Source organism: Ovis canadensis, chromosome 19 (genome assembly GCF_042477335.2).
Source record: "Ovis canadensis isolate MfBH-ARS-UI-01 breed Bighorn chromosome 19, ARS-UI_OviCan_v2, whole genome shotgun sequence".
Lineage (NCBI taxonomy): Eukaryota > Metazoa > Chordata > Mammalia > Artiodactyla > Bovidae > Ovis > Ovis canadensis.
The window spans coordinates 8,716,138-8,738,259 of record NC_091263.1 but is presented as its reverse complement, the minus strand read 5'-3'; positions in this window follow the sequence as shown (position 1 = coordinate 8,738,259).

Below are 22,122 nucleotides of genomic sequence, written 5' to 3'. Positions count from 1 at the left end.
GCGGGTCCCCGAGTTCCCCGTCCTAAGTCGAGGGCACCTGCCGCAACTCGTGAAAATCCAGGAGGTTTTGCCCTCCAGGCGAGATGTGGCCCATTTCCGCTGAGGCTTCTCGAGGCTAATCACATCTAACCTCTGGAACTTCCAAAGGGTCCTTCACACCCTTGCTGCAACTCAAGAAGTTCCCCGACATACCCGTCTCCAATCGAGAGGAAACACGAGGGACCCGCACACATCCAGGGGAGCCCCGTTTTCTCCTCCTAGCTCGAGATGAGGGATCCTTTCCCTGTTTCGTAGGGAAAGAATTCCAGGCGTTCCCGTCGCATCTAAAGAGGAGGCGCTCTCCACAGGAAAGGCGAGAGGAACTCCAGGGTCGTGCCACCATTCCAAGAGTCCCCCAGATGTGTCAGTCCATTCCAGGGAAACTGTTTTGCCTGCACTGCCTTGACGTTCAAGCCGAGGATCGAATCCCACCACGTGTGCACGTGGGACAGCCCTGTGGGAAAGCCTCGTGAGAAAGCCTCGTGGGAAAGACTCGAGGGAAAACCATAGATCCTTTGATCCATGCGGCGGACTGCGTGACACTGCTGCTACCGCTCTGGAGGAAAGCGCAAGTGCATGCCCGCATTCGAGACGAGGACTGACTCCCCTGGGGAGACTCCAGAAGTACCCCAAGATCCATGTCAGCACTGGAGAGGAATCCTAAGGTTCCGGCCCCGACTCCACACAAGGTCTTAGGCCCCGGCATCGACGGGAGAGGAATCCCGAGAGGCCCCCGAGGAACTCGCATGGGGACTGGCCTTTCCTGAGGCCACCAGAGCGGGTCCCCGAGTTCCCCGTCGTAAGTCGAGGGCACCTGCCGCAACTCGTGAAAATACAGGAGGTTATGCCCTCCAGGCGAGATGTGGCCCATTTCCGCTGAGGCTTCTCAGGCTAATCACATCTAACCACTGGAACTTCCAAAGGGTCCTTCACACCCTTGCTGCAACTCAAGAAGTTCCCCGACATACCCGTCTCCACTCGAGAGGAAGCACGAGGGTCCCGCACACATCCAGAGGAGCCCCGTTTCCGGCTCCTAGCTCGAGATGAGGGATCCTTTCCCTGTTTCGTAGGGAAAGAATTCCCGGCGTTCCCGTTGCATCTCAAGAGGAGGCGCTCTCCACAGGAAAGGTGAGAGGAACTCCAGGGTCGTGCCACCATTCCAAGAGTCCCCCAGATGTGTCAGTCCATTCCAGAGGAACGTGTTTTCCCTGCACTGCCTTGACGTTCAAGCCGAGGATCGACTCCCACCACGTGTGCACGTGGGACAGCCCTGTGGGAAAGCCTCGTGGGAAAGCCTCGTGGGAAAGACTCGAGGGAAAACCATAGATCCTTTGATCCACGCAGCGGACTGCGTGACACTGCTGCTACCGCTCTTGAGGAAAGCGCAAGTGCATGCCCGCATTCGAGACGAGGACTGACTCCCCTGGGGAGACTCCAGAAGTACCCCAAGATCCATGTCAGCACTGGAGAGGAATCCTCAGGTTCCTTCCCCGACTCCACAGAAGGTCTTAGGCCCCGGCATCGACGGGAGAGGAATCCCGAGAGGCCCCGAGGAACTCGCATGGGGACTGGCCTTTCCTGAGGCCACCAGAGCGGGTCCCCGAGTTCCCCGTCGTAAGTCGAGAGCACCTGCCGCAACTCGAGAAAATCCAGGAGGTTTTGCCCTCCAGGCGAGATGAGGCCCATTTCCGCTGAGGCTTCTCGAGGCTAATCACATCTAACCACTGGAACTCCCAAAGGGTCCTTCACACCCTTGCTGCAACTCAAGAAGTTCCCCGACATACACGTCTCCACTCCAGAGGAAGCACGAGGGTCCCGCACACATCCAGGGGAGCCCCGTTTCCGCCTCCTAGCTCGAGATGAGGGATCCTTTCCCTGCTTCGTAGGGAAAGAATTCCCGGCGTTCCCGTCGCATCTCAAGAGGAGGCGCTCTCCACAGGAAAGGCGAGAGGAACTCCAGGGTCGTGCCACCATTCCAAGAGTCCCCCAGATGTGTCAGTCCATTCCAGAGGAACCTGTTTTCCCTGCACTGCCTTGACGTTCGGCCGAGGATCGACTCCCACCACGTGTGCACGTGGGACAGCCCTGTGGGAAAGCCTGGTGGGAAAGCCTCGTGGGAAAGACTCGAGGGAAAACCATTGATCCTTTGATCCACGCGGCGGACTGCGTGACACTGCTGCTACCGCTCTGGAGGAAAGCGCAAGTGCATGCCCGCATTCGAGACGAGGACTGACTCCCCTGGGGAGACTCCAGAAGTACCCCAAGATCCATGTCAGCACTGGAGAGGAATCCTCAGGTTCCGGCCCCGACTCCACACAAGGTCTTAGGCCCCGGCATCGACGGGAGAGGAATCCCGAGAGGCCCCCGAGGAACTCGCATGGGGACTGGCCTTTCCTGAGGCCACCAGAGCGGGTCCCCGAGTTCCCCGTCCTAAGTCGAGGGCACCTGCCGCAACTCGTGAAAATCCAGGAGGTTTTGCCCTCCAGGTGAGATGTGGCCCATTTCCGCTGAGGCTTCTCGAGGCTAATCACATCTAACCTCTGGAACTTCCAAAGGGTCCTTCACACCCTTGCTGCAACTCAAGAAGTTCCCCGACATACCCGTCTCCACTCGAGAGGAAGCACGAGGGTCCCGCACACATCCCGGGGAGCCCCTTTTCCGCCTCCTAGCTCGAGATGAGGGATCCTTTCCCTGTTTCGTAGGGAAAGAATTCCCGGCGTTCCGTCGCATCTCAAGAGGAGGCGCTCTCCACAGGAAAGGCGAGAAGAACTCCAGGGTCGTGCCACCATTCCAAGAGTCCCCCAGATGTGTCAGTCCAATCCAGAGCAACCTGTTTTCCCTGCACTGCCTTGACGTTCAAGCCGAGGATCTACTCCCACCACATGTGCACGTGGGACAGCCCTGTGGGAAAGCCTCGTGGGAAAGCCTCGTGGGAAAGACTCGAGGGAAAACCATAGATCCTTTGATCCACGCAGCGGACTGCGTGACACTGCTGCTACCGCTCTGGAGGAAAGCGCAAGTGCATGCCCGTATTCTAGACGCGGACTGACTCCCCTGGGGAGACTCCAGAAGTACCCCAAGATCCATGTCAGCACTGGAGAGGAATCCTCAGGTTCCGGCCCCGACTCCACACAAGGTCTTAGGCCCCGGCATCGACGGGAGAGGAATCCCGAGAGGCCCCCGAGGAACTCGCATGGGGACTGGCCTTTCCTGAGGCCACCAGAGCGTGTCCCCGAGGTCCCCGTCGTAAGTCGAGAGCACCTGCCGCAACTCGAGAAAATCCAGGAGGTTTTGCCCTCCAGGCGAGATGAGGCCCATTTCCGCTGAGGCTTCTCGAGGCTAATCACATCTAACCTCTGGAACTTCCAAAGGGTCCTTCACACCCTTGCTGAAACTCAAGAAGTTCCCCGACATACACGTCTCCACTCCAGAGGAAGCACGAGGGTCCCGCACACATCCAGGGGAGCCCCGTTTCCGCCTCCTAGCTCGAGATGAGGGATCCTTTCCCTGCTTCGTAGGGAAAGAATTCCCGGCGTTCCCGTCGCATCTCAAGAGGAGGCGCTCTCCACAGGAAAGGCGAGAGGAACTCCAGGGTCGTGCCACCATTCCAAGAGTCCCCCAGATGTGTCAGTCCATTCCAGAGGAACCTCTTTTCCCTGCACTGCCTTGACGTTCGGGCGAGGATCGACTCCCACCACGTGTGCACGTGGGAGAGCCCTGTGGGAAATCCTCGTGGGAAAGCCTCGTGGGAAAGACTCGAGGGAAAAACATAGATCATTTGATCCACGCGGCGGACTGCGTGACACTGCTGCTACGGCTCTGGAGGAAAGCGCAAGTGCATGCCCGCATTCGAGACGAGGACTGACTCCCCTGGGGAGACTCCAGAAGTACCCCAAGATCCATGTCAGCACTGGAGAGGAATCCTCAGGTTCCGGCCCCGACTCCACACAAGGTCTTAGGCCCCGGCATCGACGGGAGAGGAATCCCGAGAGGCCCCCGAGGAACTCGCATAGGGACTGGCCTTTCCTGAGGCCACCAGAGCGGGTCCCCGAGGTCCCCGTCGTAAGTCGAGGGCACCTGCCGCAACTGGAGAAAATCCAGGAGGTTTTGCACTCCAGGCGAGATGTGGCCCATTTCCGCTGAGGCTTCTCGAGGCTAATCACATCTAACCTCTGGAACTTCCAAAGGGTCCTTCACACCCTTGCTGAAACTCAAGAAGTTCCCCGACATACCCGTCTCCACTCGAGAGGAAGCACGAGGGTCCCGCACACATCCAGGGGAGCCCCGTTTCCGCCTCCTAGCTCGAGATGAGGGATCCTTTCCCTGTTTCGTAGGGAAAGAATTCCCGGCGTTCCCGTTGCATCTCAAGAGGAGGCGCTCTCCACAGGAAAGGGGAGAGGAACTCCAGGGTCGTGCCACCATTCCAAGAGTCCCCCAGATGTGTCAGTCCATTCCAGAGGAACCTGTTTTCCCTGCACTGCCTTGACGTTCAAGCCGAGGATCGACTCCCACCACGTGTGCAGGTGGGACAGCCCTGTGGGAAAGCCTGGTGGGAAAGCCTCGTGGGAAAGACTCGAGGGAAAACCATAGATCCTTTGATCCACGCAGCGGACTGCGTGACACTGCTGCTACCGCTCTGGAGGAAAGCGCAAGTGCATGCCCGCATTCGAGACGAGGACTGACTCCCCTGGGGAGACTCCAGAAGTACCCCAAGATCCATGTCAGCACTGGAGAGGAATCCTCAGGTTCCGGCCCCGACTCCACACAAGGTCTTAGGCCCCGGCATCGAAGGGAGAGGAATCCCGAGAGGCCCCGGAGGAACTCGCATGGGGACTGGCCTTTCCTGAGGCCACCTGAGCGTGTCCCCGAGGTCCCCGTCGTAAGTCGAGAGCACCTGCCGCAACTCGAGAAAATCCAGGAGGTTTTGCCCTCCAACGAGATGAGGCCCATTTCCGCTGAGGCTTCTCGAGGCTAATCACATCTAACCTCTGGAACTACCAAAGGGTCCTTCACACCCTTTCTGCAACTCAAGAAGTTCCCCGACATACACGTCTCCACTCCAGAGGAAGCACGAGGGTCCCGCACACATCCAGGGGAGCCCCGTTTCCGCCTCCTAGCTCGAGATGAGGGATCCTTTCCCTGTTTCTTAGGGATCCTTTCCCTGTTTCTTAGGGAAAGAATTCCCGGCGTTCCCGTCGCATCTCAAAAGGAGGCGCTCTCCACAGGAAAGGCGAGAGGAACTCCAGGGTCGTGCCACCATTCCAAGAGTCCCCCAGATGTGTCAGTCCATTCCAGAGGAACCTGTTTTCCCTGCACTGCCTTGACGTTCAAGCCGAGGATTGACTCCCACCACGTGTGCACGTGGGACAGCCCTGTGGGAAAGCCTCTTGGGAAAGCCTCGGGGGAAAGACTCGAGGGAAAACCATAGATCCTTTGATCCACGCGGCGGACTGCGTGACACTGCTGCTACCGCTCTGGAGGAAAGCGCAAGTGCATGCCCGCATTCGAGACGAGGACTGACTCCCCTGGGGAGACTCCAGAAGTAGCCCAAGATCCATGTCAGCACTGGAGAGGAATCCTCAGGTTCCGGCCCCGACTCCACACAAGGTCTTAGGCCCCGGCATCGACGGGAGAGGAATCCCGAGAGGCCCCGGAGGAACTCGCATGGGGACTGGCCTTTCCTGAGGCCACCAGAGCGGGTCCCCGAGGTCCCCGTCGTAAGTCGAGGGCACCTGCCGCAACTGGAGAAAATCCAGGAGGTTTTGCCCTCCAGGAGAGATGTGGCCCATTTCCGCTGAGGCTTCTCGAGGCTAATCACATCTAACCTCTGGAACTTCCAAAGGGTCCTTCACACCCTTGCTGCAACTCAAGAAGTTCCCCGACATACCCGTCTCCATTCGAGAGGAAGCACGAGGGTCCCGCACACATCCAGGGGAGCCCCGTTTCCGCCTCCTAGCTCGAGATGAGGGATCCTTTCCCTGTTTCGTAGGGAAAGAATTCCCGGCGTTCCCATCGCATCTCAAGAGGAGGCGCTCTCAACAGGAAAGGCGAGAGGAACTCCAGGGTCGTGCCACCATTCCAAGAGTCCCCCAGATGTGTCAGTCCATTCCAGAGGAACCTGTTTTCCCTGCACTGCTTTGATGTTCAAGCCGAGGATCGACTCCCACCATGTGTGCACGTGGGACAGCCCTGTGGGAAAGCCTCGTGGGAAAGCCTCCTGGGAAAGACTCGAGGGAAAACCATAGATCCTTTGATCCACGCGGCGGACTGCATGACACTGCTGCTACGGCTCTGGAGGAAAGCGCAAGTGCATGCCCGCATTCGAGACGAGGACTGACTCCCCTGGGGAGACTCCAGAAGTACCCCAAGATCCATGTCAGCACTGGAGAGGAATCCTCAGGTTCCGGCCCCGACTCCACACAAGGTCTTAGGCCCCGGCATCGACGGGAGAGGAATCCCGAGAGGCCCCCGAGGAACTCGCATGGGGACTGGCCTTTCCTGAGGCCACCAGAGCGGGTCCCCGAGGTCCCCGTCGTAAGTCGAGAGCACCTGCCGCAACTCGAGAAAATCCATGAGGTTTTGCCCTCCAGGCGAGATGAGGCCCATTTGCGCGGAGGCTTCTCGAGGCTAATCACATCTAACCACTGGAACTTCCAAAGGGTCCTTCACACCCTTGCTGCAACTCAAGAAGTTCCCCGACATACCCGTCTCCACTCGAGAGGAAGCACGAGGGTCCCGCACACATCCAGGGGAGCCCCGTTTCCGCCTCCTAGCTCGAGATGAGGGATCCTTTCCCTGTTTCGTAGGGATGCTTTCCCTGTTTCTTAGAGAAAGAATTCCCGGCGTTCCCGTCGCATCTCAAAAGGAGGCGCTCTCCACAGGAAAGGCGAGAGGAACTCCAGGGTCGTGCCACCATTCCAAGAGTCCCCCAGATGTGTCAGTCCATTCCAGAGGAACCTGTTTTCCCTGCACTGCCTTGACGTTCAAGCCGAGGATCGACTCCCACCAGGTGTGCACGTGGGAAAGCCCTGTGGGAAAGCCTCTTGGGAAAGCCTCGTGGGTAAGACTCGAGGGAAAACCATAGATCCTTTGATCCACGCGGCGGACTGCGTGACACTGCTGCTACCGCTCTGGAGGAAAGCGCAAGTGCATGCCCGCATTCGAGACGAGGACTGACTCCCCTGGGGAGACTCCAGAAGTACCCCAAGATCCATGTCAGCACTGGAGAGGAATCCTCAGGTTCCGGCCACGACTCCACACAAGGTCTTAGGCCCCGGCATCGACGGGAGAGGAATCCCGAGAGGCCCCCGAGGAACTCGCAAGGGGACTGGCCTTTCCTGAGGCCACCAGAGCGGGTCCCCGAGGTCCCCGTCGTAAGTCGAGAGCACCTGCCGCAACTCGAGAAAATCCAGGAGGTTTTGACCTCCAGGCGAGATGAGGCCCATTTCCGCTGAGGATTCTCGAGGCTAATCACATCTAACCACTGGAACTTCCAAAGGGTCCTTCACACCCTTGCTGCAACTCAAGAAGTTCCCCGACATACCCGTCTCCACTCGAGAGGAAGCACGAGGGTCGCGCACACATCCAGGGGAGCCCCGTTTCCGCCGCCTAGCTCGAGATGAGGGATCCTTTCCCTGTTTCGTAGGGAAAGAATTCCCGGCTTTCCCGTCGCATCTCAAGAGGAGGCGCTCTCCACAGGAAAGGCGAGAGGAACTCCAGGGTGGTGCCACCATTCCAAGAGTCCCCCAGATGTGTCAGTCCATTCCAGAGGAACCTGTTTTCCCTACACTGCCTTGACGTTCAAGCCGAGGATCGACTCCCACCACGTGTGCACGTGGGACAGCCCTGTGGGAAAGCCTCGTGGGAAAGCCTCGTGGGAAAAACTCGAGGGAAAACCATAGATCCTTTGATCCACGCGGCGAACTGCGTGACACTGCTGCTACCGCTCTGGAGGAAAGCGCAAGTGCATGCCCGCATTCGAGACGAGGACTGACTCCCCTTTGTAGACTCCAGAAGTAGCCCAAGATCCATGTCACCACTGGAGAGGAATCCTCAGGTTCCGTCCCCGACTCCACACAAGGTCTTATGCCCCGGCATCGACGGGAGAGGAATCCCGAGAGGCCCCCGAGGAACTCGCATGGGGACTGGCCTTTCCTGAGGCCACCAGAGCGGGTCCCTGAGGTCCCCGTCGTAAGTCGAGAGCACCTGCCGCAACTGGAGAAAATCCAGGAGGTTTTGCCCTCCAGGCGAGATGAGGCCCATTTCCGCTGAGGATTCTCGAGGCTAATCACATCTAACCACTGGAACTTCCAAAGGGTCCTTCACACCCTTGCTGCAACTCAAGAAGTTCCACGACCTACCCGTCTCCACTCGAGAGGAAGCACGAGGGTCGCGCACACATCCAGGGGAGCCCCGTTTCCGCCGCCTAGCACGAGATTAGGGATCCTTTCCCTGTTTCGTAGGGAAAGAATTCCCGGCTTTCCCGTCGCAACTCAAGAGGAGGCGCTCTCCACAGGAAAGGCGAGAGGAACTCCAGGGTCGTGCCACCATTCCAAGAGTCCCCCAGATGTGTCAGTCCATTCCAGAGGAACCTGTTTTCCCTGCACTGCCTTGACGTTCAAACCGAGGATCGACTCCCACCACGTGTGCACGTGGGACAGCCCTGTGGGAAAGCCTCGTGGGAAAGACTCGAGGGAAAACCATAGATCCTTTGATCCACGCGGCGGACTGCGTGACACTGCTGCTACCGCTCTGGAGGAAAGCGCAAGTGTATGCCCGCATTCGAGACGAGGACTGACTCCCCTGGGGAGACTCCAGAAGTACCCCAAGATCCATGTCAGCACTGGAGAGGAATCCTCAGGTTCCGGCCCCGACTCCACACAAGGTCTTAGGCCCCGGCATCGACGGGAGAGGAATCCCGAGAGGCCCCCGAGGAACTCGCATGGGGACTGGCCTATCCTGAGGCCACCAGAGCGGGTCCCCGATGTCCCCGTCCTAAGTCGAGAGCACCTGCCGCAACTCGAGAAAATCCAGGAGGTTTTGCCCTCCAGGCGAGATGAGGCCCATTTCCGCTGAGGCTTCTCGAGGCTAATCACATCAAACCACTGGAACTTCCAAAGGGTCCTTCACACCCTTGCTGCAACTCAAGAAGTTCCCCGACATACCCGTCTCCACTCGAGAGGAAGCACGAGGGTCCCGCACACATCCAGGGGAGCCCCGTTTCCGCCTCCTAGCTCCAGATGAGGGATCCTTTCCCTGTTTCGTAGGGAAAGAATTCCCGGCGTTCCCGTCGCATCTCAAGAGAAGGCGCTCTCCACAGGAAAGGCGAGAGGAACTCCGGGGTCGTGCCACCATTCCAAGAGTCCCCCAGATGTGTCAGTCCATTCCAGAGGAACCTGTATTCCCTGCACTGCCTTGACGTTCAAGCCGAGGATCGACTACCACCACGTGTTCACGTGGGACAGCCCTGTGGGAAAGCCTCGTGAGAAAGCCTCGTGGGAAAGACTCGAGGGAAAACCATAGATCCTTTGATCCACGCGGTGGACTGCGTGACACTCCTGCTACCGCTCTGCAGGAAAGCGCAAGTGCATGCCCGCATTCGAGACGAGGACTGACTCCCCTGGGGAGACTCCAGAAGTACCCCAAGATCCATGTCAGCACTGGAGAGGAATCCTCAGGTTCCGGCCCCGACTCCACACAAGGTCTTAGGCCCCGGCATCGACGGGAGAGGAATCCCGAGAGGCCCCCGAGGAACTCGCAAGGGGACTGGCCTTTCCTGAGGCCACCAGAGCGGGTCCCCGAGGTCCCCGTCGTAAGTCGAGAGCACCTGGCGCAACTCGAGAAAATCCAGGAGGTTTTGACCTCCAGGCGAGATGAGGCCCATTTCCGCTGAGGATTCTCGAGGCTAATCACATCTAACCACTGGAACTTCCAAAGGGTCCTTCACACCCTTGCTGCAACTCAAGAAGTTCCCCGACATACCCGTCTCCACTCGAGAGGAAGCACGAGGTTCGCGCACACATCCAGGGGAGCCCCGTTTCCGCCGCCTAGCTGGAGATGAGGGATCCTTTCCCTCTTTCGTAGGGAAAGAATTCCCGGCTTTCCCGTCGCATCTCAAGAGGAGGCGCTCTCCACAGGAAAGGCGAGAGGAACTCCAGGGTGGTGCCACCATTCCAAGAGTCCCCCAGATGTGTCAGTCCATTCCAGAGGAACCTGTTTTCCCTGCACTGCGTTGACGTTCAAGCCGAGGATCGACTCCCACCACGTGTGCACGTGGGACAGCCCTGTGGGAAAGCCTCGTGGGAAAGCCTCGTGGGAAAAACTCGAGGGAAAACCATAGATCCTTTGATCCACGCGGCGAACTGCGTGACACTGCTGCTACCGCTCTGGAGGAAAGCGCAAGTGCATGCCCGCATTCGAGACGAGGACTGACTCCCCTGGGGAGACTCCAAAAGTAGCCCAAGATCCATGTCAGCACTGGAGAGGAATCCTCAGGTTCCGGCCCCGACTCCACACAAGGTCTTAGGCCCCGGCATCGACGGGAGAGGAATCCCGAGAGGCCCCCGAGGAACTCGCATGGGGACTGGCCTTTCCTGAGGCCACCAGAGCGGGTCCCCGAGGTCCCCGTCGTAAGTCGAGAGCACCTGCCGCAACTCGAGAAAATCCAGGAGGTTTTGCCCTCCAGGCGAGATGAGGCCCATTTCCGCTGAGGATTCTCGAGGCTAATCACATCTAACCACTGGAACTTCCAAAGGGTCCTTCACACCCTTGCTGCAACTCAAGAAGTTCCCCGACCTACCCGTCTCCACTCGAGAGGAAGCACGAGGGTCGCGCACACATCCAGGGGAGCCCCGTTTCCGCCGCCTAGCTCGAGATGAGGGATCCTTTCCCTGTTTCGTAGGGAAAGAATTCCCGGCTTTCCCGTCGCATCTCAAGAGGAGGCGCTCTCCACAGGAAAGGCGAGAGGAACTCCAGGGTCGTGCCACCATTCCAAGAGTCCCCCAGATGTGTCAGTCCATTCCAGAGGAACCTGTTTTCCCTGCACTGCCTTGACGTTCAAGCCGAGGATCGACTCCCACCACGTGTGCACGTGGGACAGCCCTGTGGGAAAGCCTCGTGGGAAAGACTCGAGGGAAAGACTCGAGGGAAAACCATAGATCCTTTGATCCACGCGGCGGACTGCGTGACACTGCTGCTACCGCTATGGAGGAAAGCGCAAGTGCATGCCCGCATTCGAGACGAGGACTGACTCCCCTGGGGAGACTCCAGAAGTACCCCAAGATCCATGTCAGCACTGGAGAGGAATCCTCAGGTTCCGGCCCCGACTCCACACAAGGTCTTAGGCCCCGGCATCGACGGGAGAGGAATCCCGAGAGGCCCCCGAGGAACTCGCAAGGGGACTGGCCTTTCCTGAGGCCACCAGAGCGGGTCCCCGAGGTCCCCGTCGTAAGTCGAGAGCACCTGGCGCAACTCGAGAAAATCCAGGAGGTTTTGACCTCCAGGCGAGATGAGGCCCATTTCCGCTGAGGCTTCTCGAGGCTAATCACATCTAACCACTGGAACTTCCAAAGGGTCCTTCACACCCTTGCTGCAACTCAAGAAGTTCCCCGACATACCCGTGTGCACTCGAGAGGAAGCACGAGGGTCCCGCACACATCCAGGGGGGCCCCGTTTCCGCCTTCTAGCTCGAGATGAGGGATCCTATCCCTGTTTCGTAGGGAAAGAATTCCCGGCTTTCCCGTCGCATCTCAAGAGGAGGCGCTCTCCACAGGAAAGGCGAGAGGAACTCCAGGGTCGTGCCACCATTCCAAGAGTCCCCCAGATGTGTCAGTCCATTCCAGAGGAACCTGTTTTCCCTGAACTGCCTTGACGTTCAAGCCGCGGATCTACTCCCACCACATGTGCACGTGGGACAGCCCTGTGGGAAAGCCTCTTGGGAAAGCCTCGTGGGAAAGACTCGAGGGAAAACCATAGATCCTTTGATCCACGCGGCGGACTGCGTGACACTGCTGCTACCGCTCTGGAGGAAAGCGCAAGTGCATGCCCGCATTCGAGACGAGGACTGACTCCACTGGGGAGACTCCAAAAGTAGCCCAAGATCCATGTCAGCACTGGAGAGGAATCCTCAGGTTCCGGCCCCGACTCCACACAAGGTCTTAGGCCCCGGCATCGACGGGAGAGGAATCCCGAGAGGCCCCCGAGGAACTCGCATGGGGACTGGCCTTTCCTGAGGCCACCAGAGCGGGTCCCCGAGGTCCCCGTCGTAAGTCGAGAGCACCTGCCGCAACTCGAGAAAATCCAGGAGGTTTTGCCCTCCAGGCGAGATGAGGCCCATTTCCGCTGAGGATTCTCGAGGCTAATCACATCTAACCACTGGAACTTCCAAAGGGTCCTTCACACCCTTCCTGCAACTCAAGAAGTTCCCCGACATACCCGTCTGCACTCGAGAGGAAGCACGAGGGTCCCGCACACATCCAGGGGGGCCCCGTTTCCGCCTTATAGCTCGAGATGAGGGATCCTTTCCCTGTTTCGTAGGGAAAGAATTCCCGGCTTTCCCGTCGCATCTCAAGAGGAGGCGCTCTCCACAGGAAAGGCGAGAGGAACTCCAGGGTCGTGCCACCATTCCAAGAGTCCCCCAGATGTGTCAGTCCATTCCAGAGGAACCTGTTTTCCCTGCACTGCCTTGACGTTCAAGCCGCGGATCTACTCCCACCACATGTGCACGTGGGACAGCCCTGTGGGAAAGCCTCTTGGGAAAGCCTCGTGGGAAAGACTCGAGGGAAAACCATAGATCCTTTGATCCACGCGGCGGACTGCGTGACACTGCTGCTACCGCTCTGGAGGAAAGCGCAAGTGCATGCCCGCATTCGAGACGAGGACTGACTCCCCTGGGGAGACTCCAGAAGTACCCCAAGATCCATGTCAGCACTGGAGAGGAATCCTCAGGTTCCGGCCCCGACTCCACACAAGGTCTTAGGCCCCGGCATCGACGGGAGAGGAATCCCGAGAGGCCCCCGAGGAACTCGCATGGGGACTGGCCTTTCCTGAGGCCACCAGAGCGGGTCCCCGAGGTCCCCGTCGTAAGTCGAGAGCACCTGCCGCAACTCGAGAAAATCCAGGAGGTTTTGCCATTCAGGCGAGATGAGGCCCATTTCCGCTGAGGCTTCTCGAGGCTAATCACATCTAACCACTGAAACTTCCAAAGGGTCCTTCACACCCTTGCTGCAACTCAAGAAGTTCCCCGAAATACCCGTCTCCACTCGAGAGGAAGCACCAGGGTCCCGCACACATCCAGGGGAGCCCCGTTTCCGCCTCCTAGCTCGAGATGAGGTATCCTTTCCCTGTTTCGTAGGGAAAGAATTCCCGGGGTCCCCGTCGCATCTCAAGAGAAGGCGCTCTCCACAGGAAAGGCGAGAGGAACTCCAGGGCCGTGCCACCATTCCAAGAGTCCCCCAGATGTGTCAGTCCATTCCAGAGGAACCTGTATTCCCTGCACTGCCTTGACGTTCAAGCCGAGGATCGACTACCACCACGTGTGCACGTGGGACAGCCCTGTGGGAAAGCCTCGTGAGAAAGCCTCGTGGGAAAGACTCGAGGGAAAACCATAGATCCTTTGATCCACGCGGCGGACTGCATGACACTGCTGCTACGGCTCTGGAGGAAAGCGCAAGTGCATGCCCGCATTCGAGACGAGGACTGACTCCCCTGGGGAGACTCCAGAAGTACCCCAAGATCCATGTCAGCACTGGAGAGGAATCCTCAGGTTCCGGCCCCGACTCCACACAAGGTCTTAGGCCCCGGCATCGACGGGAGAGGAATCCCGAGAGGCCCCCGAGGAACTCGCAAGGGGACTGGCCTTTCCTGAGGCCACCAGAGCGGGTCCCCGAGGTCCCCGTCGTAAGTCGAGAGCACCTGCCGCAACTCGAGAAAATCCAGGAGGTTTTGACCTCCAGGCGAGATGAGGCCCATTTCCGCTGAGGATTCTCGAGGCTAATCACATCTAATCACTGGAACTTCCAAAGGGTCCTTCACACCCTTGCTGCAACTCAAGAAGTTCCCCGACATACCCGTCTCCACTCGAGAGGAAGCACGAGGGTCGCGCACACATCCAGGGGAGCCACGTTTCCGGCGCCTAGCTCGAGATGAGGGATCCTTTCCCTGTTTCGTAGGGAAAGAATTCCCGGCTTTCCCGTCGCATCTCAAGAGGAGGCGCTCTCCACAGGAAAGGCGAGAGGAACTCCAGGGTGGTGCCACCATTCCAAGAGTCCCCCAGATGTGTCAGTCCATTCCAGAGGAACCTGTTTTCCCTGCACTGCCTTGACGTTCAAGCCGAGGATCGACTCCCACCACGTGTGCACGTGGGACAGCCCTGTGGGAAAGCCTCGTGGGAAAGCCTCGTGGGAAAAACTCGAGGGAAAACCATAGATCCTTTGATCCACGCGGCGAACTGCGTGACACTGCTGCTACCGCTCTGGAGGAAAGCGCAAGTGCATGCCCGCATTCGAGACGAGGACTAACTCCCCTTTGTAGACTCCAGAAGTAGCCCAAGATCCATGTCACCACTGGAGAGGAATCCTCAGGTTCCGTCCCCGACTCCACACAAGGTCTTATGCCCCGGCATCGACGGGAGAGGAATCCCGAGAGGCCCCCGAGGAACTCGCATGGGGACTGGCCTTTCCTGAGGCCACCAGAGCGGGTCCCCGAGGTCCCCGTCGTAAGTCGAGAGCACCTGCCGCAACTGGAGAAAATCCAGGAGGTTTTGCCCTCCAGGCGAGATGAGGCCCATTTCCGCTGAGGATTCTCGAGGCTAATCACATCTAACCACTGGAACTTCCAAAGGGTCCTTCACACCCTTGCTGCAACTCAAGAAGTTCCACGACCTACCCGTCTCCACTCGAGAGGAAGCACGAGGGTCGCGCACACATCCAGGGAAGCCCCGTTTCCGCCGCCTAGCACGAGATTAGGGATCCTTTCCCTGTTTCGTAGGGAAAGAATTCCCGGCTTTCCCGTCGCAACTCAAGAGGAGGCGCTCTCCACAGGAAAGGCGAGAGGAACTCCAGGGTCGTGCCACCATTCCAAGAGTCCCCCAGATGTGTCAGTCCATTCCAGAGGAACCTGTTTTCCCTGCACTGCCTTGACGTTCAAACCGAGGATCGACTCCCACCACGTGTGCACGTGGGACAGCCCTGTGGGAAAGCCTCGTGGGAAAGACTCGAGGGAAAACCATAGATCCTTTGATCCACGCGGCGGACTGCGTGACACTGCTGCTACCGCTCTGGAGGAAAGCGCAAGTGTATGCCCGCATTCGAGAAGAGGACTGACTCCCCTGGGGAGACTCCAGAAGTACCCCAAGATCCATGTCAGCACTGGAGAGGAATCCTCAGGTTCCGGCCCCGACTCCACACAAGGTATTAGGCCCCGGCATCGACGGGAGAGGAATCCCGAGAGGCCCCCGAGGAACTCGCATGGGGACTGGCCTTTCCTGAGGCCACCAGAGCGGGTCCCCGAGGTCCCCGTCGTAAGTCGAGAGCACCTGCCGCAACTCGAGAATATCCAGGAGGTTTTGCCCTACAGGCGAGATGAGGCCCATTTCCCCTGAGGCTTCTCGAGGCTAATCACATCTAACCACTGGAACTTCCAAAGGGTCCTTCACACCCTTGCTGCAACTCAAGAAGTTCCCCGACATACCCGTCTCCACTCGAGAGGAAGCACCAGGGTCCCGCACACATCCAGGGGAGCCCCGTTTCCGCCTCCTAGCTCGAGATGAGGTATCCTACCCTGTTTCGTAGGGAAAGAATTCCCGGCGTCCCCGTCGCATCTCAAGAGAAGGCGCTCTCCACAGGAAAGGCGAGAGGAACTCCAGGGTCGTGCCACCATTCCAAGAGTCCCCCAGATGTGTCAGTCCATTCCAGAGGAACCTGTATTCCCTGCACTGCCTTGACGTTCAAGCCGAGAATCGACTACCACCACGTGTGCACGTGGGACAGCCCTGTGGGAAAGCCTCGTGAGAAAGCCTCGTGGGAAAGACTCGAGGGAAAACCATAGATCCTTTGATCCACGCGGCGGACTGCGTGACACTGCTGCTACCGCTCTGGAGGAAAGCGCAAGTGCATGCCCGCATTCGAGACGAGGACTGACTCCCCTGGGGAGACTCCAGAAGTAGCCCAAGATCCATGTCAGCACTGGAGAGGAATCCTCAGGTTCCGGCCCCGAATCCACACAAGGTCTTAGGCCCCGGCATCGACGGGAGAGGAATCCCGAGAGGCCCCCGAGGAACTCGCATGGGGACTGGCCTTTCCTGAGGCCACCAGAGCGGGTCCCCGAGGTCCCCGTCGTAAGTCGAGAGCACCTGCCACAACTCGAGAAAATCCATGAGGTTTTGCCCTCCAGGCGAGATGAGGCCCATTTCCGCTGAGGCTTCTCGAGGCTAATCACATCTAACCACTGGAACTTCCAAAGGGTCCTTCACACCCTTGCTGCAACTCAAGAAGTTCCCCGACATACCCGTCTCCACTCGAGAGGAAGCACGAGGGTCCCGCACACATCCAGGGGAGCCCCGTTTCCGCCTCCTAGCTCGAGATGAGGATCCTTTCCCTGTTTCGTAGGGAAAGAATTCCCGGCGTTCCCGTCGCATCTCAAGAGGAGGCGCTCTCCACAGGAAAGGCGAGAGGAACTCCAGGGTAATGCCACCATTCCAAGAGTCCCCCAGATGTGTCAGTCCATTCCAGAGGAACCTGTTTTCCCTGCACTGCCTTGACGTTCAAACCGAGGATCGACTCCCACCACGTGTGCACGTGGGACAGCCCTGTGGGAAAGCCTCGTGGGAAAGACTCGAGGGAAAACCATAGATCCTTTGATCCACGCGGCGGACTGCGTGACACTGCTGCTACCGCTCTGGAGGAAAGCGCAAGTGTATGCCCGCATTCGAGAAGAGGACTGACTCCCCTGGGGAGACTCCAGAAGTACCCCAAGATCCATGTCAGCACTGGAGAGGAATCCTCAGGTTCCGGCCCCGACTCCACACAAGGTATTAGGCCCCGGCATCGACGGGAGAGGAATCCCGAGAGGCCCCCGAGGAACTCGCATGGGGACTGGCCTTTCCTGAGGCCACCAGAGCGGGTCCCCGAGGTCCCCGTCGTAAGTCGAGAGCACCTGCCGCAACTCGAGAATATCCAGGAGGTTTTGCCCTACAGGCGAGATGAGGCCCATTTCCCCTGAGGCTTCTCGAGGCTAATCACATCTAACCACTGGAACTTCCAAAGGGTCCTTCACACCCTTGCTGCAACTCAAGAAGTTCCCCGACATACCCGTCTCCACTCGAGAGGAAGCACCAGGGTCCCGCACACATCCAGGGGAGCCCCGTTTCCGCCTCCTAGCTCGAGATGAGGTATCCTACCCTGTTTCGTAGGGAAAGAATTCCCGGCGTCCCCGTCGCATCTCAAGAGAAGGCGCTCTCCACAGGAAAGGCGAGAGGAACTCCAGGGTCGTGCCACCATTCCAAGAGTCCCCCAGATGTGTCAGTCCATTCCAGAGGAACCTGTATTCCCTGCACTGCCTTGACGTTCAAGCCGAGAATCGACTACCACCACGTGTGCACGAGGGACAGACCTGTGGGAAAGCCTCGTGAGAAAGCCTCGTGGGAAAGACTCGAGGGAAAACCATAGATCCTTTGATCCACGCGGCGGACTGCGTGACACTGCTGCTACCGCTCTGGAGGAAAGCGCAAGTGCATGCCCGCATTCGAGACGAGGACTGACTCCCCTGGGGAGACTCCAGAAGTAGCCCAAGATCCATGTCAGCACTGGAGAGGAATCCTCAGGTTCCGGCCCCGAATCCACACAAGGTCTTAGGCCCCGGGATCGACGGGAGAGGAATCCCGAGAGGCCCCCGAGGAACTCGCATGGGGACTGGCCTTTCCTGAGGCCACCAGAGCGGGTCCCCGAGGTCCCCGTCGTAAGTCGAGAGCACCTGCCACAACTCGAGAAAATCCATGAGGTTTTGCCCTCCAGGCGAGATGAGGCCCATTTCCGCTGAGGCTTCTCGAGGCTAATCACATCTAACCACTGGAACTTCCAAAGGGTCCTTCACACCCTTGCTGCAACTCAAGAAGTTCCCCGACATACCCGTCTCCACTCGAGAGGAAGCACGAGGGTCCCGCACACATCCAGGGGAGCCCCGTTTCCGCCTCCTAGCTCGAGATGAGGATCCTTTCCCTGTTTCGTAGGGAAAGAATTCCCGGCGTTCCCGTCGCATCTCAAGAGGAGGCGCTCTCCACAGGAAAGGCGAGAGGAACTCCAGGGTAATGCCACCATTCCAAGAGTCCCCCAGATGTGTCAGTCCATTCCAGAGTAACGTATTTTCCGTGCACTGCCTCGACGTTCATGCCGAGGATCCACTCCCACCACGGTGGCACGTGGGACAGCCCTGTGTGAAAGCATCATGGGAAAGCGTCGAGGGAAAGCCATAGATACCTTGATCCACGCGGCAGACTGGGGGACACTGCTGTTACCACTCTGGAGGAAAGCGCAAGTGCATGCCCGCATTCGAGACGAGGAATGACTCCCCTGGGGAGACTCCAGAAGTACCCCAAGATCCATGTCAGCACTGCAGAGGAATCCTCAGGTTCCGGCCGTAACTCCACACAAGGTCTTAGGCCCCGGCATCGACGGGAGAGGAATCCCGAGAGGCCCCAGAGGAACTCGCATGGGGACTGGCCTTTCCTGGGGCCACCAGAGCGGGTCCCTGAGGTCCCCGACGAAAGTCGAGAGCACCGGCCGCAACTCGAGAAAATCCAGGAGGTTTTGCCCTCCAGGCGAGATGAGGTCCATTCCCGCTGAGGCTTCTCGAGGCTAATCTCATCTAACCACTGGAACTTCCAAAGGGTCCTTCACACCCTTGCTGCAACTCAAGAAGTTCCCCGACATACCCGTCTCCACTCGAGAGGAAGCACGAGGGTCGCGCACACATCCAGGGGAGCCCCGTTTCCGCCGCCTAGCTCGAGATGAGGGATCCTTTCCCTGTTTCGTAGGGAAAGAATTCCCGGCGTTCCCGTCGCATCTCAAGAGGAGGCGCTCTCCACAGGAAAGGCGAGAGGAACTCCAGGGTCGTGCCACCATTCCAAGAGTCCCCCAGATGTGTCAGACCATTCCAGAGGAAACTGTTTTCCCTGCACTGCCTTGACGTTCAAGCCGAGGATCGACTCCCACCACGTGTGCACGTGGGACAGCCCTGTGGGAAAGCCTCTTGGGAAAGCCTCGTGGGAAAGACTCGAGGGAAAACCATAGATCCTTTGATCCACGCGGCGGACTGCGTGACACTGCTGCTACCGCTCTGGAGGAAAGCGCAAGTGCATGCCCGCATTCGAGACGAGGACTGACTCCCCTGGGGAGACGCCAGAAGTACCCCAAGATCCATGTCAGCACTGGAGAGGAATCCTCAGGTTCCGGCCCCGACTCCACACAAGGTCTTAGGCCCCGGCATCGACAGGAGAGGAATCCCTAGAGGCCCCAGAGGAACTCGCATGGGGACTGGCCTTTCCTGAGGCCACCAGAGCGGGTCCCCGAGGTCACTGTCGTAAGTCGAGAGCACCTGCCGCAACTCGAGAAAATCCAGGAGGTTTTGCCCTCCAGGCGAGATGAGGCCCATTTCCGCTGAGGCTTCTCCTGGCTAATCACATCTAACCACTGGAACTTCCAAAGGGTCCTTCACACCCTTGCTGCAACCCAAGAACTTCACCGACATACCAGTCTGCACTCGAGAGGAAGCACAAGGGTCGCGCACACATCAAGGGGAGCCCCGATTCCGCCGCCTAGCTCGAAATGAGGCATCCTTTCCCTGTTTCGTAGGGAAAGAATTCACGGCGTTCCCGTCGCATCTCAAGAGGAGGCGCTCTCCACAGGAAAGGCGAGAGGAACTCCAGGGTCGTGCCACCATTCCAAGAGTCCCCCAGATGTGTCAGTCCATTCCAGAGGAACCTGTTTTCCCTGCACTGCCTTGACGTTCAAGCCGAGGATCCACTCCCACCATGTGTGCACGTGGGACAGCCCTGTGGGAAAGCCTCTTGGGAAAGCCTCGTGGGAAAGACTCGAGGGAAAACCATAGATCCTTTGATCCACGCGGCGGACTGCGTGACACTGCTGCTACCGCTCTGGAGGAAAGCGCAAGTGCATGCCCGCATTCGAGACGAGGACTGACTCCCCTGGGGAGACTCCAGAAGTAGCCCAAGATCCATGTCAGCACTGGAAAGGAATCCTCAGGTTCCGGCCCCGACTCCACACAAGGTCTTAGGCCCCGGGATCGACGGGAGAGGAATCCCGAGAGGCCCCCGAGGAACTTCCATGGGGACTGGCCTTTCCTGAGGCCACCAGAGCGGGTCCCCGATGTCCCCGTCGTAAGTCGAGAGCACCTGCCGCAACTCGAGAAATTCCAGGAGGTATTGCCCTCCAGGCGAGATGAGGCCTATTTCCGCTGAGGCTTCTCGAGGCTAATCACATCTAACCACTGGAAATTCCAAAGGGTCCTTCACACCCTTGCTGCAACTCAAGAAGTTCCCCGACATACCCGTCTCCACTCCAGAGGAAGCACGAGGGTCGCGCACACATCCAGGGGAGCCCCGTTTCCGCCGCCTAGCTGGAGATGAGGGATCCTTTCCCTGTTTCGTAGGGAAAGAATTCCCGGCGTTCCCGTCGCATCTCAAGAGGAGGCGCTCTCCATAGGAAAGGCGAGAGGAACTCCAGGGTCGTGCCACCATTCCAAGAGTCCCCCAGATGTGTCATTCCATTCCAGAGGAACCTGTTTTCCCTGCACTGCCTTGACGTTCAAGCCGAGGATCGACTCCCACCACGTGTGCATGTGGGACAGCTCTGTGGGAAAGCCTCGTAGGAAAGCCTCCCGGGAAAGACTCGAGGGAAAACCATAGATGCTTCGATCCACGTGGCGGACTGCGTGGCACTGCTGCTACCGCTCTGGAGGGAAGCGCAAGTACATTCCGCATTCGAGACGAGGACTGACTTCCCTTGGAAGACTCCAGAAGTCGCCCAAGATCAGTGTCAGCACTGTAGAGGAATCCTCAGGTTCCGGCCCCGACTCCACACAAGGTCTTAGGCCCCGGCATCGACGGGAGAGGAATCCCGAGAGGCCCCCGAGGAACTCGCATGGGGACTGGCCTTTCCTGAGGCCACCAGAGCGGGTCTCTGAGGTCCCCGTCGTAAGTCGAGAGCACCTGCCGCAACTCGAGAAAATCCAGGAGGTTTTGCCCTCCAGGCGAGATGAGGCCCATTTCCGCTGAGGCTTCTCGAGGATAATCACATCTAACCACTGGAACTTCCAAAGGGTCCTTCACACCCTTGCTGCAACTCAAGAAGTTCCCCGACATACCCGTCTCCACTCGAGAGGAAGCACGAGGGTCCCGCACACATCCAGGGGAGCCCCGTTTCCGCCTCCTAGCTCGAGATGAGGATCCTTTCCCTGTTTCGTAGGGAAAGAATTCCCGGCGTTCCCGTCGCATCTCAAGAGGAGGCGCTCTCCACAGGAAAGGCGAGAGGAACTCCAGGGTAATGCCACCATTCCAAGAGTCCCCCAGATGTGTCAGTCCATTCCAGAGTAATGTATTTTCCGTGCACTGCCTCGACGTTCAAGCCGAGGATCCACTCCCACCATGTGTGCACGTGGGACAGCCCTGTGGGAAAGCCTCTTGGGAAAGCCTCGTGGGAAAGACTCGAGGGAAAACCATAGATCCTTTGATCCACGCGGCGGACTGCGTGACACTGCTGCTACCGCTCTGGAGGAAAGCGCAAGTGCATGCCCGCATTCGAGACGAGGACTGACTCCCCTGGGGAGACTCCAGAAGTAGCCCAAGATCCATGTCAGCACTGGAAAGGAATCCTCAGGTTCCGGCCCCGACTCCACACAAGGTCTTAGGCCCCGGGATCGACGGGAGAGGAATCCCGAGAGGCCCCCGAGGAACTTCCATGGGGACTGGCCTTTCCTGAGGCCACCAGAGCGGGTCCCCGATGTCCCCGTCGTAAGTCGAGAGCACCTGCCGCAACTCGAGAAATTCCAGGAGGTATTGCCCTCCAGGCGAGA